The sequence below is a fragment of the Loxodonta africana genome, chromosome 11 (assembly GCF_030014295.1).
Source record: "Loxodonta africana isolate mLoxAfr1 chromosome 11, mLoxAfr1.hap2, whole genome shotgun sequence".
Lineage (NCBI taxonomy): Eukaryota > Metazoa > Chordata > Mammalia > Proboscidea > Elephantidae > Loxodonta > Loxodonta africana.
The window spans coordinates 35174192-35188962 of record NC_087352.1 but is presented as its reverse complement, the minus strand read 5'-3'; positions in this window follow the sequence as shown (position 1 = coordinate 35188962).

Sequence of the window (14771 nt, the reverse complement as noted above, 5' to 3'; positions counted from 1 at the left end):
AACAACAACACATTGTCTGATATAGTGCTGGAAGATGAGCCTCTCAGGTTGGAAGGTACTCAAAATACACAGTGGTTGTAACAGTGGACTTGGGCATACCAGTGATTATGAAGATTCATAGGACCGCACAGTGCTTTGTTCTGTTGTTCATGGGGTTGCCTTGGGTTGGGCCTGACTCAATAGCAACTAAAAACAACAATACACCTATGAAGAAATCTTTCCTAAGTTATTGTCATGAAAGAGTTAATAAAACTACTCTTTTTTTTGTTGTTGTTGGTAGGTTTAGGCCTGTTAAGCATGATACAAATGAAAACTGTTGTTTCTCATTTTCTAGAGTTAAGCAAATGTATTACATGCTACCGCTAATAGGAAAGACACTTACCCACTTGCCTGAACAGCAATTCTGTTCTTAAGGAACAATGATAAATGTTTTTTCCTTAGAATGAGAATGGGACATTAGTAGGCAACAAACCATTCAATCTAATCCTATTAATTATGTAGTCAATCTCATTATTTAATGAAATTTAGATACCTTGCAGGATTGGGTTTTGCAGGAAGTTGCAATGTGATTTAGTAATATACTGGCAATTAGCTGAGAAATGTATCATGTATATTTTATCCATATTTCTAGACTTCAACCTTTGATCCATTAGAATCATGAAGAATGAAAATCTCTATCAGTCATTTTTTAAGCACTAAAAATGTCTTCTTTAACCCCGGATAAGTAAAGCATTACTGAAAAAGAAGAAGAAAGTGGGAGGCCTCACTCTACCTGATTTTAGAATATATTATACAGCCACAGTAGTCAAAACAGCCTGGTACTGGTACAACAACAGGCACATAGACCAATGGAACAGAATTGAGAACCCAGATAGAAATCCATCCACATATGAGCAGCTGATATTTGACAAAGGCCCAGTGTCAGTTAATTGGGGAAAAGATAGTCTTTTTAACAAATGGTGCTGGCATAACTGGATATCCACTTGCAAAAAATGAAACAGGACCCATACCTCACACCGTGCACAAGTGGATCAAAGACCTAAACATAAAGACGAAAACGATAAAGATCATGGAAGAAAAAATAGGGACAACGTTACGAGCCCTAAAACAAGGCATAAACAGAATACAAAACATTACCAAAAATGATGAAGAGAAACCAGATAACTGGGAGTTCCTAAAAATCAAACACCTATGCTCCTCTAAAGACTTCACCAAAAGAGTGAAAAGACCACCTACAGATTGGGAAAAAATTTTCAGCAATGACATCTCCGACCAGCGCCTGATCTCTAAAATCTATATGATTCTGTTAAAACTCAACCACAAAAAGACAAACAACCCATTTAAAAATTGGGCAAAGGATATGAACACACACTTCACTAAAGAAGATATTCAGGCAGCTAACAGATACATGAGAAAATGCTCTCAGTCATTAGCCATTAGAGAAATGCAAATTAAAACCACGATGAGATTCCATCTCACTCCAACAAGGCTGGCATTAATCCAAAAAACACAAAATAATAAATGTTGGAGAGGCTGCAGAGAGATTGGAACTCTTATACACTGCTGGTGGGAATGTCAAATGGTACAACCACTTTGGAAATCTATCTGGCGTTATCTTAAAAAGTTAGAAATAGAACTACCATACAACCCAGAAATCCCACTCCTCGGAATATATCCTAGAGAAATAAGAGCCTTTACACAAACAGATATATGCACACCCATGTTCATTGCAGCACTGTTTACAATAGCAAAAAGCTGGAAGCAACCAAGGTGTCCATCAATGGATGAATGGATCAATAAATTATGGTACATTCACACAATGGAATACTACGCATCGATAAAGAACAGTGAGGGATCTGTGAAACATTTCATAACATGCAGGAACCTGGAAGGCATTATGCTAAGTGAAATTAGTCAGAGGCAAAAGGACAAATATTGTATAAGACCACTACTATAAGATCTTGAGAAATAGTATAAACTGAGAAGAACACATACTTTTGTGGTTACGAGGGGGGAGGAAGGGAGGGTGGGAGAGGGTTATTTACTGATTAGTTAGTAGATAAGAACTACTTTAGGTGAAGGGAAGGACAATACTCAATATAGGGAAGGTCAGCTCAACTGGACTGGACCAAAAGCAAAGAAGTTTCCAGGATAAACTGAATGCTTCGAAGGTCTGCGGAGCAAGGGCGGGGGTTTGAGGACTATGGCTTAAGGGGACTTCTAAGTCAATTGGCAAAATAAATTCTATTAAGAAAACACTCTGCATCCCACTTTGAAAATGTGGCGTCTGGGGTCTTAAAAGCTAACAAGCGGCCAACTAAGATGCATCAATTGGTCTCAACCCACCTGGATCAAAGGAGAATGAAGAACACCAAGGTCACAAGGTAATTATGAGCCCAGGAGTCAGAAAGGGCCACGTGAACTAGAGACTTACATCATCCTGAGACCAGAAGAACTAGATGGTGCCCAGCCACAATCGATGACTGTCCCGACAGGAGCACAACAGAGGACCCCTGAGGGAGCAGGAGATCAGTGGCATGTAGACCCCAAATTCTCATAAAAAGACGAGTCTTAATGGTCTGACTGAGACTAGAAGAATCTGGCGGTCATGGTCCCCAAACCTTCTGTTGGCCCAGGATAGGAACCATTCCCGAAGACAACTCATCAGACATGGAAGGGACTGGACAATGGGTTGGAGAGAGATGCTGATGAGGAGTGAGCTACTAGTATCAGGTGGACACTTGAGACTGTGTTGGTATCTCCTGTCTGGAGGGGAGATGGGAGGGTAGAGAGGGTTAGAAACTGGCAAAACGGTCACGAAAGGAGAGACTGGAAGGAGGGAGAGGGTTGACTGACTAGGGGGAGAGTAAGTGGGAGTATGGAGTAAGGTGTATATAAGTTTATATGTGAGAGACTGACTTGATTTGTAAACTTTCACTTAAAGCACAATAAAAATTATTAAAAAAAAGTCTTCTTTAAAGAATAGGAAACATGTCAAAAGGGAGAAATTTTGTGATAAAATTGATTTTATAGAAAGACCAAAATATCAAAAAGTGCTTTGTGTGTGAGAAGTAAGTTGAACAATGTTAAGGAGGAAAAATTAATTAGGAAAAATGTTAGAATTAAATAGTTGTTTCTTGGGACTAGATCTTTTTCATTTTTGAGTTCCCCTGGCACTTGCGGCCTCTCTCGTAGCACATACACTTCATCAACATGTTGTTAGGTCTTGTCTCTTAAAAGAATTTTGCATTGAACCTCATATGACATTGGCTTCAAAGAGACCTAAGTTCAAGTTTAAGTAATAATAGGCCCCTATGGAGCCCTGGTGGTACAGTGGTTAAGAGCTCAGGCTGCTAACCAAAAGGTTGGCAGTTTGAATTCTTCACCTGCTCCTTGGAAACCCTTTGGGACAGTTCTACTCTGTCCTATAGGGTCCCTATGAGTGGAAATCGACTCGATGGCAAAGGGTTCGGTTTTATCTGCCAGGAATGGGATGTCTCCTGGCAAACAGATTTCTGAGATGTTTAGCTTGTTTAGAATGTGTTTGATTTTTGGAGATGCTGTGGATTTATGGAAGGACCCCTGGTGGTGCAGTGGTTAAAGCACTTGGCTGCTAACTGAATTGTCAGAGGTTGGAAACCACCAGCTGCTCACTGGGAGAAAGATCTGGCAGTTTGTTTCCGTAAAGATTTACAGCCTTGGAAACCCTATGGGGCATTTTTACTCTGTCCTATAGGGTCCCCGTGAGTTGGAATCGACTCAACAGCAATGGGTTTGGGTTTTTTTTTTTTTTTTTTGGTGGATTTATAACCAGAACCACAAGTAATTTTGAATCATTTTCTTTATTTGGAATCTGTTATTGCAGTTTCTGTTTATACCAAAAGTTCCTGTGTCCTTGCACCCTGCTGGACCCTAGATTGATGCAGACAACACTGGGTTTAGGCTGCGAGATATGGCAGAATTATTTTGTCCCTAACCCCTGGGCCCCAGGATACATCAAAGGATTGGATGTCTTGCTGAACCAAATGAGTGGAGCACTGTGATTGATAAACCCAAAATGGCCACTTGGAGTAGGAGCAAGAAAATTCTCTGTAGGAAAGGAAGAAATACTAGGCAGATAGTGCAGAGAAAGTATAATGGATGGGAATGAAATATAACTCCAGCTACCATAGTCCACTACAGCAGCCAATGGATTTTAATGTGTTTTTCTCATTGAAAATATGACCCTCTTGTGAGTTACCGGAGCCCATCTTAAAATTATTTACACATCTTAATTATCTTCTTTTTTAAATTTCATATCCATAAAAGCTATCTCCTGATTATAATTTGACCACAGGAAGTAGTTTTCCCTAGAGAGTAGAAAAGTGTTTATCTTTTGAATTTTTAATGTTTTGATTCTGAAGATAGTTATTTCCCACTATAAATTATCAAATTAACATTCTAATTTCATATATCAGTTTTAGGAGTTTAAGTAAGGTGAGTCCATCACAGAAACTTGGATTCCACCCACGTTGCTTGACATACTCATATTTCTGAGTTACAATCTGAGTTCCAAACATAAAAAAAAAAAAACTGTGGTAAACTCACCAAGATTTAAAAAACAAAACAAAACAAAAAACTCCTCTCAGGTTCTACTTGGGAGAGAGCTCTCTGATCTTGCTTACGTTTGATGGCATGACATTTTTCTATATGTCTCCTATAGTATATTTATAATTTCTATAACAGAAACTAACTTGAGGTTTATATAACAGACTACTGCTCTTCAGAAATAGGAACTCTGTCTACGACAATCCCTGGAACAATGTAGGCTCTGAATAAATGCTTGTTTGGTGAATATGTGCATACATGGTGGATTTGTCTCTTGAATCCACATGTTTGCAAATGGTTGGCTTTCTGCATGGAAAGATCCCTTCCTTTTCCTAGTCCATCTGGCAAAATTCCTAATTGTTCTCCAGGACTTAGTTACATAATTTGCTGTCTGACGACTTCACTTCTTTCTACAGTAAAGTGTTCCTTATTTTTCTGACCCTCCAAAAGTTTGGGCATTGCCTACATTTTATATTTATTACTTGCATGAAAATGATGATTAAGAGATCTCTTCCTAGGTTTTCTAATTTCTCTACACACATACTACGTCTTGAAATTCTGGCTCAATACCATCCACATGTTAAAGACTTTCTGGTGTGTGTATGTGTGTGTATCTGACATCTCCTCTTAATCTAGACTTGTATATCTGGGTTCTGACTTGATATCTATACGTAGATGCCTATACTTAGAATATCTTATAGGCATTTTTTTTTTTTTAATTTTTGTTTTGCTTTAAGTGAAAGTTTACAAACCAGGTCAGTCTGTTATACAAAAACTTATATATGCCTTGCTATATATTCCTAGTTGTTCTCCCTCTAATGAGACAGCACACTTCTTCCCTCCATTCTCTATTTTTGTGTCCATTTGGCCAGCTTCTGCCCCCCTCTGCCTTCTCATCTCTTCTCCAGACAGGAGCTGCCCATATAGTCTCACGTATCTGCTTGATCCAAGGAGCTCACTCTTCACCAGTATCATTTTCTATCACATAGTCCAGTCCAATCCCTGCTTGAAGAGTTGGCTTTGGGCATGGTCCTGTCTTGGGCTAATAGAACAGTCTGGGGACCATGACCTCTGGGGTCCTTCAGTATCAGTCAGACCATTAAGTCTGGTCTTTTTACAAGAATTTGGTGTCTGCATCCCACAGCTCTTCTGCTCCCTCAGGGATTCTCTGTTGTGTTCCCTGTCAGGGCAGTCATTGGTTGTAGCCGGGCACCATCTAGTTCTTCTGGTCTCAGGCTGATGTAGTCTCTGGTTTATGTGGCCCTTTCTGTCTCTTGGGCTCATATTTACCTTCAGTCTTTGGTGTTCTTCATTCTCCTTTGATCCAGGTGGGTTGAGACCAATGGATGTATCTTAGATGGCCGCTTGCTAGCGTTTAAGAGCCCAGATGCCACTCTCCAAAGTGGGATGCAGAATGTTTTCTTAATAGATTTTATTATGCCAATTGACTTAGACGTCCCTTGAAATTGTGGTCTCCAAGCCCCTGCCCCTGCTATGCTGGCCTTCGAAGCATTCAGTTTATTCAGGAAACTTCTTTGCTTTTGGCTTAGTCCAGTTGTACTGAGCTCCCCTGTATTGTGTGTTGTCTTTCCCTTCACCTAAAATAGTTCTTGTCTACTATCTAATTAGCGAAAACCCATCTCTCTCCCTCCCTCCCCACTCTCGTAACCATCAAAGAATATTTTCTTCTCTGTTTAAACTATTTTTGGAGTTCTTATAACAGTTCTTACAGGCATTTTATAATTAACTTGGCCAAAACAGAAGTGCTAATTGTCCACAATTCCAAACTAAATGTCCGTTCCCTTAAGTTGCTTAAGGAAAAAAAAAAAAAAATCTGGGAGAAAATTCTTTATTCTTCATCGTCTCATCCTAAACATTCAGACATCAGCCAGTTCTGTTGGCTCCATCTGCAAACTATATTGAATCTGTTCCCATTATCCACCTCCCCTGAAACGTCCCTTACCAAACAACTATCATCTCTTAGTTAGACTGCCTCCATCGCTTCCAGTCTGGACTCCCTTTTCCTCCTCAGTCTCTGTTTCTTCCTGCTCTCTTCAACAGCAGATGTTGTCATTGTTCGGTGCCCTCTAGTCAGTTCGAACTCATAGCAACCCTGTGTACAACAGAACAAAATACTGCACAGTCCTGCACTATTCTCACAATTGTTGCTATGTGTTTGAGCCTATTGTTGTAGCTACTGTGCCAATCTATCTTGCTGAGGGTCTTCCTCTTTCTTGCTGACCTACTTTACCAAGCGTGATGTCCTTCTCCAGGAAATATTCTCTTCTGACAACATGTCCAAAGTAAGTGAGACAAAGTCTCACTATCCTCACTTCTAAGAAGCATTCTAGCTGTACTTCTTCCAAGACAAATTTGTTCATTCTTCTGGCAGTCCATGGTATATTCAATATTTTTTGCCAACACCGTAATTCAAAGAAAATACATCTTACTGATGAAGATCAAAAACTCCAGCTTTCAGCAGCAGATAGTCTTAAAAATATATATCAGATTATGCCAAACTCCTGTTTAAAGTTCAGCAGTGTCTTCCCATTGCAGTTAGAATGATATTCTGACTTCTCCAATGGTCTGCAAATATCTAGATGACCTGGCCTTCACCTGGATCTGACAGCTTTGCCCCCTCTCCAACCTCCTTCATCACCTTCTGTCTTTATCTCGGGCATGCCAAGTTCGTCATATCCACAAGCTTTCACATGCACCTTTATCTCTGTCTAGAATGATTTCTCTAGATGTTCACTTTGTTCACTTCTTGCCATCAGCTATCAGAGCTCTCTGTTCCTCACTCAGAGTGGACCGGGTGAAGGAAGTGGATGGACGACCTTCTCAGAGCAACCCTCCATTTGCCACTGATTACCATTAAAAAATATAAATTCTATATTTTGTTATTGAAACAGAGCCAATCAGTTTTTCTAAGAACATGGCCTCTATTACTAGACAGTGAAAAGATAATAAAATATTCATAGTGGGGATAATCTGTTGCCCTCCAGTCGATTCCAACTCATAGAGGACAGAGTAGAACTGCCCCGTAGGGTTTCCAAGGCTTTTTAATCTTTACAGAAGCAGACTACCATATCTTTCTCCTGTGGAGTGGCTGGTAGGTTCAATCCACAGACCTTTTGGTTAACAGCTGAGCACTTAACCACTACACCTCCAGCGTTCCTTATAGTAAGAATAGAGAAAGACAATTAGTGTAATAATTGAGATTCCAAACGGCAGGGATCCCTTTCCTTTCACTCAGCTCCCACCCTACCCTCTCTGGTACAGAATTTTTTGTTTTACTTTTTACTTTAGACCTAGTTTATCACAAAAGGGCTGTTTTTGTTGTTGCTTGTTTTGGCAAACACATCCAATAATTTATTTTAGTGTCTTTCCTTTTCTGCTTTAACCAGTCATAAACAATTACCTATTTCTATAAAAAGAAATAAAGGAATACAAAGGTTTTTTAAAAAAAATAAACAATTCAACATCAACTTTTTGTCTAATATGCGTCATATTACCATAATAATGAGATACTCCTTTCAACTTGAAGATAGGACATAATTTATTCAAGACAAATAGTAAGCCCTGCTACTGCAGTCGTATTTTGATATTACCCACATTATTCCTCTGAAATTGTGTTTCCGATACCTATTTCTCAGTTTAATAAGTAATTTGGACTTATGTTTTAAAAAAATATCACAGCTTAAGTGGCAAAGACACAGAGTTCAGCTTAACTGTGTAGCTATTCTAAAAACACTTATCTCAAAAAATATTTTGAAGAATTACAATACTACTGTATAACTTGAACTTTATGTTGGAAGATTTTCTTACCAAAGATATAGGGTTTTCTGTCTTAGTACCTTCATATTTTATACTTCTGAGCACAAAATTGTTTGTGGTTATTTATGTTTTAAAATTCATTTTGGAATATTTAGGGGCATACAAATTTAAGTTCAGCTAAACTGGTTGATTCTCACAAAATATTACCCTTATTTATACAGAAAGCACTCAGAATGAGATTTTCCAAATAAATGACACAACAATATGCAATTTAAGATGTGAACATTTAAAGGCTAAACAGACCATCTGGATATACAATTTCTTCCATGTAGAACACTGTAATTTATGCTATAATTTTCTCCTTGCCCTTTAATTATACATACCTCAAAGATGCTCCTTATGTTTGTGTCTTTATCTTAATAAAACTCTCATATCAACATTTATGCAGGGAGCATTTTAGTTTTCACACTTTGTCTATGTTAAAAGTATTAAATGGATAGTATAATATCAATGTGTCTATTTAAAACACAGGCTTTTGTTGTGATCGCCAGTCTGCCATCCGTACAATAAACTTGACCCAGCCCATTCGGTCTCTGGTGTTACGCGAACTGTGAGGAGCTGGCTTCAGGCCCTGGCTCTGGGCGCTTACGTGTGGTGGGACTTTCCTCATATGGGCCTTAGAGTACCAACTGGTAGGAGGAGTATTTCTGGATGAGTTTCTCTTAGTGTTTTACTCTCCATATAAAGAAGTTGACTTCTATTTTACTTTGTGTGAAAACTTTGATCTTTCTGTTCTTATACACTTTTAAAAAATTATTATACTTTGGTGTGCAGTTCTATGAATTCCGACACATACACAGGTGCCTGGTTGATGCAAATCATTTGCACACAACCACAAACCTAAAGTGTTAGTGGTTTGAACCCACCCAGCAGCACCATGGAAGAAAGGCCTGGCAATATGCTTCCATAAAGATTACAGCCAAAAAAAAAAAAAAAAACCCCTATGGAGCAGTTCTACAAGGCATTTCGTGTTGTCCATATATATATTTTTTAGTCATTCCAATAATTTTTGTGTGGGTGGTTGTATATCATTGTGGTTTTTATTTGCATTTCCAGGCTGGCTAATGATGGTGAGCCTCTTTTCATGTCCGCATTTGCCATTCACATATCCCCTTTGGTGAAGTATATATCTTTTGTCCATTTTTCATTGTTTGTTTTCTTCCTGTCGAGTTCTGAAAGTTGTATATGTACATACATATATCTCTAGATAGAAGTCCATTATCAAATATATGCAAATATGTGATTTACATATATTTTCTCCCAATCTGTAGTATATATGGTTTCATTCTATTAAAAGTGTTTTTCACGGGGAAAAAAAAAATGTTTCTAAGTTTTGATTAAGTCCAATTTACTGTTTTTTATTTTTTTCAATACCATTTTTTGAAAGACTATTTTCCTAGTTAATTACATTTGTCCCTTTGTAAAAAATCAATAGGCCCTATTTGTGAAGCTCTATTGCTGGATTCCCTATTCCTGCTCCACTGAGCTGTACGTTGCTCCCAATGCCTTGCTGTCTTGATTACTGTAGATTTACAATGAGTCTTACCAATGAGTACTGTGCTTCCTCCAACTTTCTTCTCCTTTCTTCTTCTTTTCCAAGAATGCATTAGCTATTCCAGTCTATTTGTTTTTCCATATGGAATTTAAATCAGCTTGTATACATCTACGAAAAAATAAATACCTTGCATTTCTAGGATCGGTTCTGTTTGGTCATGGTGTGGTATTTTTTCTTTTGTATATTGCTGATAATATTTTGTTGACCATAGTTTGTCTAGGTTTATGAGTTATATTATACTGTAGTTTTCTTTTTTTAAGTCTTTATAGCTTATTAACATATTTTATTGCATACAGTCTGTATAAAGCCTATATAAAGTATAAGTATATACTTCATCAATTTTTTATTGTGTTTTAGGTGAAAGTTTACAGTGCAAATTAGTTTCTCATTCACAAATTTAAACACAAATTTTTCTGTGACATTGGCTGCAATCCCTGCAATGTGTCAGCACTCTCCCTGTTTCCCTTTCCACACTGGGTTCTCTGTGTCCACTCGTCCAGTGTTCCTGTCCCTTCCTGCCTTCTCGTATTTAACTTTGGGCAGGAGTTGCCCATTTGGTCTCAAATACTTGATTGAACTAAGAAGCACGTTCCTCACGTGTGTTATTGTTTGTTTTATAGGCTTGCTAATCTATGGCTAAAAAGTGGGCTTTGGGAGTGGCTTCAGCTCTGAGTTAGCAGGGACTCCAGGGGCTGTAGTCTCAGGGGCTCCTCCAGTCTCAGTCAGACCAGTAAGTAGTTTTCTTTTGTTATATCTTTTTTTTGTTATATCAGCTTGATCTTATTTCAGTACCTGGATAAAACTTGCCTCATAAAATGAGTTTTTTCCATCTTTCTATTTTTTGGAAAAATTGTGTAGTATCTGTGTTATTTCTTATTTAAATGTTTGATAAAATTCAATAGGAAACCATTTGAGCCTGAAGAGTCCTTTTTTTTTGGAAGACTCTCAACTATTAATTCAATTTCTTTTAATAGTTATTTTGACTTCATCTTGAGCATTTGTTGTTGTTGTAAATTGTGTTTTTAGAGTAATTAGTCCATTTCATTTAAGTTATGGGGTTTATGTTCAGTTTATTTGAAGTATTCTCATTATTTATGAAATGTCCATGGGTTCTGAAGTGACATTTCCTTTTTCATTTCTGATTTCGGGAATTCGTGTCTTTTTTATACCTTAACCTTACTAAAGATTTATCCATTATATTGCTCTTATCAAAGAATTATCTTTTGGTTTCGTTGCTCTTTTCTTAAATTTTCTGTTTTTAATCTGACTGATTTCTATTTTTACCTTTCTTATTTCCTCCCTTGTGCTCACTCTGAGTGTGCTTTGCTTTAGTTTCATGCCACAAGTTCCAACACTTTCTCTGGCTGTGGTTTTGCACTGCTAGTATGCATGTCTCTGCAGCCACTGGACATTGTGGGATCTAGGCAATAATCTTTCTGTTTCTGAAGTCTGTGGCAGCAATTATTTTCTATTGTCTTTGGTACTCTGAATAAGATCCACCCATGCACAGTTTTTGGTGAATCCAGGAGTTTATAACTATTTCATGGGGTTGCTTTCCTGAGTTTCTCTCTCCCTGTGAGCTCCCAGGACTTTCTGCATACCTGAGCTCCTCTATGGTGCTCTGCTTAGGTAACTGGGGCTGTACTTATCCCACTAGGTTTTGCTTTCCGAAACTCTGCCCTAGTTCTGAGGCCAAACTGTGGGAAGATTTAAAAAAAAAAAAAAAATTGTTGCTGTTGAGTCAATTTCAACTCATAGCATACAGGGCAGAACTGCTCCCAAGGAGAAGATAGTGGCTTTGAACAATGGACCTTTCAGGTTAGCAGCTAGAACACTTAACCAGTGTGCCACAATGGCTTCCCTTATGGGAGTATAAAAAAAAATCCAAAACCAAGCCTGTTGCCTTGGAATCAATTCCAACTCATACACACCATACAGGACAGAGTAGAACTGCTTCATAGGATTTCCAAGGAGTGGCTGGGGGATTTGAACTGCTGGCCTTATGGTTAGCAGCTGAGTTCTTAACCACTGTGCCACCAGGGATCCTATGGAAGGATAAACCAAAAAAAAACCCCATTGCTGTTGAGTCAAATCAGACTGATAGCAACCCTATAAGACAGAGTAGAACTGCCCCATAGGATTTCCAAGGAGTGGCTAGTGGATTCTAACTGCTGACCTTTTGGTTAGCAGCTGAGGTCTTACCCACTATGTCACCAGGGTTCCATTATGAGATAGGGAGAGATAAAAAGCAAAGGGGGCTGGTTCCACTCTCCTGGAAATCCTGAAAGGGGAGGAAGTTTCCTGCTGCTACCACTCTATGAAATTGCTTGGTTCCTGACCTTTTCCAATTCTCCTGCTCCCATGTAACTGTGCACGGACCTTAAGCACCTGCTCCACATATTTTGTCCATGCTTCATAGTTTCACCCAGCAGGAGCAGCAAGTGGGCTGGGCTAACTGCTTCTCGCCCTGAACTGGAACTTTGGGTTAGCTGAATCTAACCTTAATCTAAAATGAAAATCATAATTCTGATGAATTTTCATATCAGTGTTTCATAAGAATTATGTACATAATATATATATGTGTATGTGTGTATATACATACATATATAAAGTGCTCCTTAGAAGCAAGGTACTTTGGACATGTTGTCAGGAGGGATCAGTCCCTGGTGAAGGGCATTATGCTTTGTAAAGTAGAGGGTCAATTGAAAAGAGTAAGACCCTTGATGGCATGGATTGACACAGTGGCTGCAACAACGGGCTCAAGCATAGCAATGATTATGAGGATGGCAGAGGACTGACTGGGCAGTGTTTCGTTCTGTTGTACATTGTGTTCCTATGAGTCAGAACCGACTTGGTGGCACTTAACAACAACAATGATATATATATAAATAAACTGATTCAAGAATTAAAAAAGAGTAGGCATCCTCAATGACGATAAGAAAAACAAACCTAAGTCTTAGAGCCGTGTGGTAGATGATACTATTTTAATGGGAATGATATTATACACTGATATCAATCTGTAATAGCAAAGTGGGATTTTATTGTTCTTTCTCAATCAGCTATGTGATTTTAAGTATATCACTTAATTGTTCTGTGGTCTTATTTCCTCCTGTAAAAAATGATGACAAACATTCTTTGGTCATGGAGCTGTTGTGAGGTTTAAATTAGACAATATATGTATACATATGTAACAAGGGTTTATAATATTAGCCTCTTCTAGGGAGCCTTGGTGGCACAGTGGTTAAGAGCTCGGCTATTAACCAAAAGATCAGCAATTTCAATCCACCAGCTGCTCCTTGGAAACCTTATGGGGCAATTCTACTCTGTCCTATACGGTTGCTATGAGTTGGAATTAACTCGACAATAATGGGTTTTGGGGTTTTCAGTCTCTTCTAGAGAAAAGATTTTGTTATTTCAAGCATGAAAAGGAACACAGAACCAGTCTGTGCCATCGAAAGAACACAAAGCAAAGCACACTCTCTGGTCAGCAATTACCACCTGCACCTACTACTTTTGGGCCTTTGCTCCATAAGCCTATCACCAGACCAATTTTTTTTAGACTAATCAAGGTTTATTAATTAAGGGTTTATAGTTAGCTTAGACTAATTAAGGCTTACTCCACTGGGCTAGTCTTAACTTTCTTGGAAGCAGCTGGCCTTCCAACACCTAAAATAAATTGGGATTTTGTTAGTAAGGATGAAAGAAGAGAGGTTGGTGACTGATGAGGAGGCATAAAAAGCCCCAGAGGCACCTCCTCCAGCATGCAAAATGGCACCATTTTTGTCAATGTAAAAGGCCACGCCATCATCATTTACCTGCTTACATTAGAAAAACAATCTTCTGGATCATTTAGCTGCATAAATAACCCATCTGTTCATATTTTTAATATTTAATATTCTCTCTTTTTTTAATCCTATAATTCTATGTGCCTGGAAACTAGAGAACCATTCAGTTTAGCTGATATAGTGAATACTAATAGTAGTGACAGAACAAATAGTGGTAACAATACTATCACCGTCATCAAGTGGCATTGACACAGTGATAAATACATACCAAATGCCATGCTACATCCTTCATATTTATTATCTTATTTTGCCTTTCTGATAACATGATAGTGTATAAAACATCATTATATCCATCTTAAAGCTCAGAGTGAGTGAGGTTTAAGATTAAGTCAGTTGCCCCAGACCAGAGTTCTTTTCTTGAAAGAGTCTACCCTCTTCAATGTTAGAGCTCCTGGTGGAGGGCCCTGTCCTCTCTGCTTCTGGGTTAACACCTATCTACCTCCACTCACACCCACAAAGTGGGGAGGGGGTCAACAGCATCCATGCCCTAAGGAAAATACGTGCCTGCAGTAGAGCAGCAGCTCCTTATCTGCACAAGCGAAGAAACTAGAATGAGTCAGAGATGGTGGGATAAAGTGTGGAAAAATGCTTTGCAGATACACTGAAGCCCAGTTTTAATAACTAAGCAATCCTAGGCACTGCTAATAAGGATGAAAGAAGAGAGGTTGGTGACTGATGAGGAGGCATAAAACTACAAACCCTGCCTTCCAGTCAGTTCTGACTCCTAGTGACTCTGTAAGACAGAGAAGAACTGTCCCATAGGGTTTCCAAGACTATAAATCTTTACAGAAGCAGACAGCCACATCTTTCTCCCATGGAGCGACTGGTGGATTCAAACCACTGACCTTTCGGTTAGTAGCCAAGAGCTTTAACCACTACACCACCAGGGCTCCTTAAGCTAACTATAGCAATTGAATCCATATCACGAATGATAATTTTGAGTTATA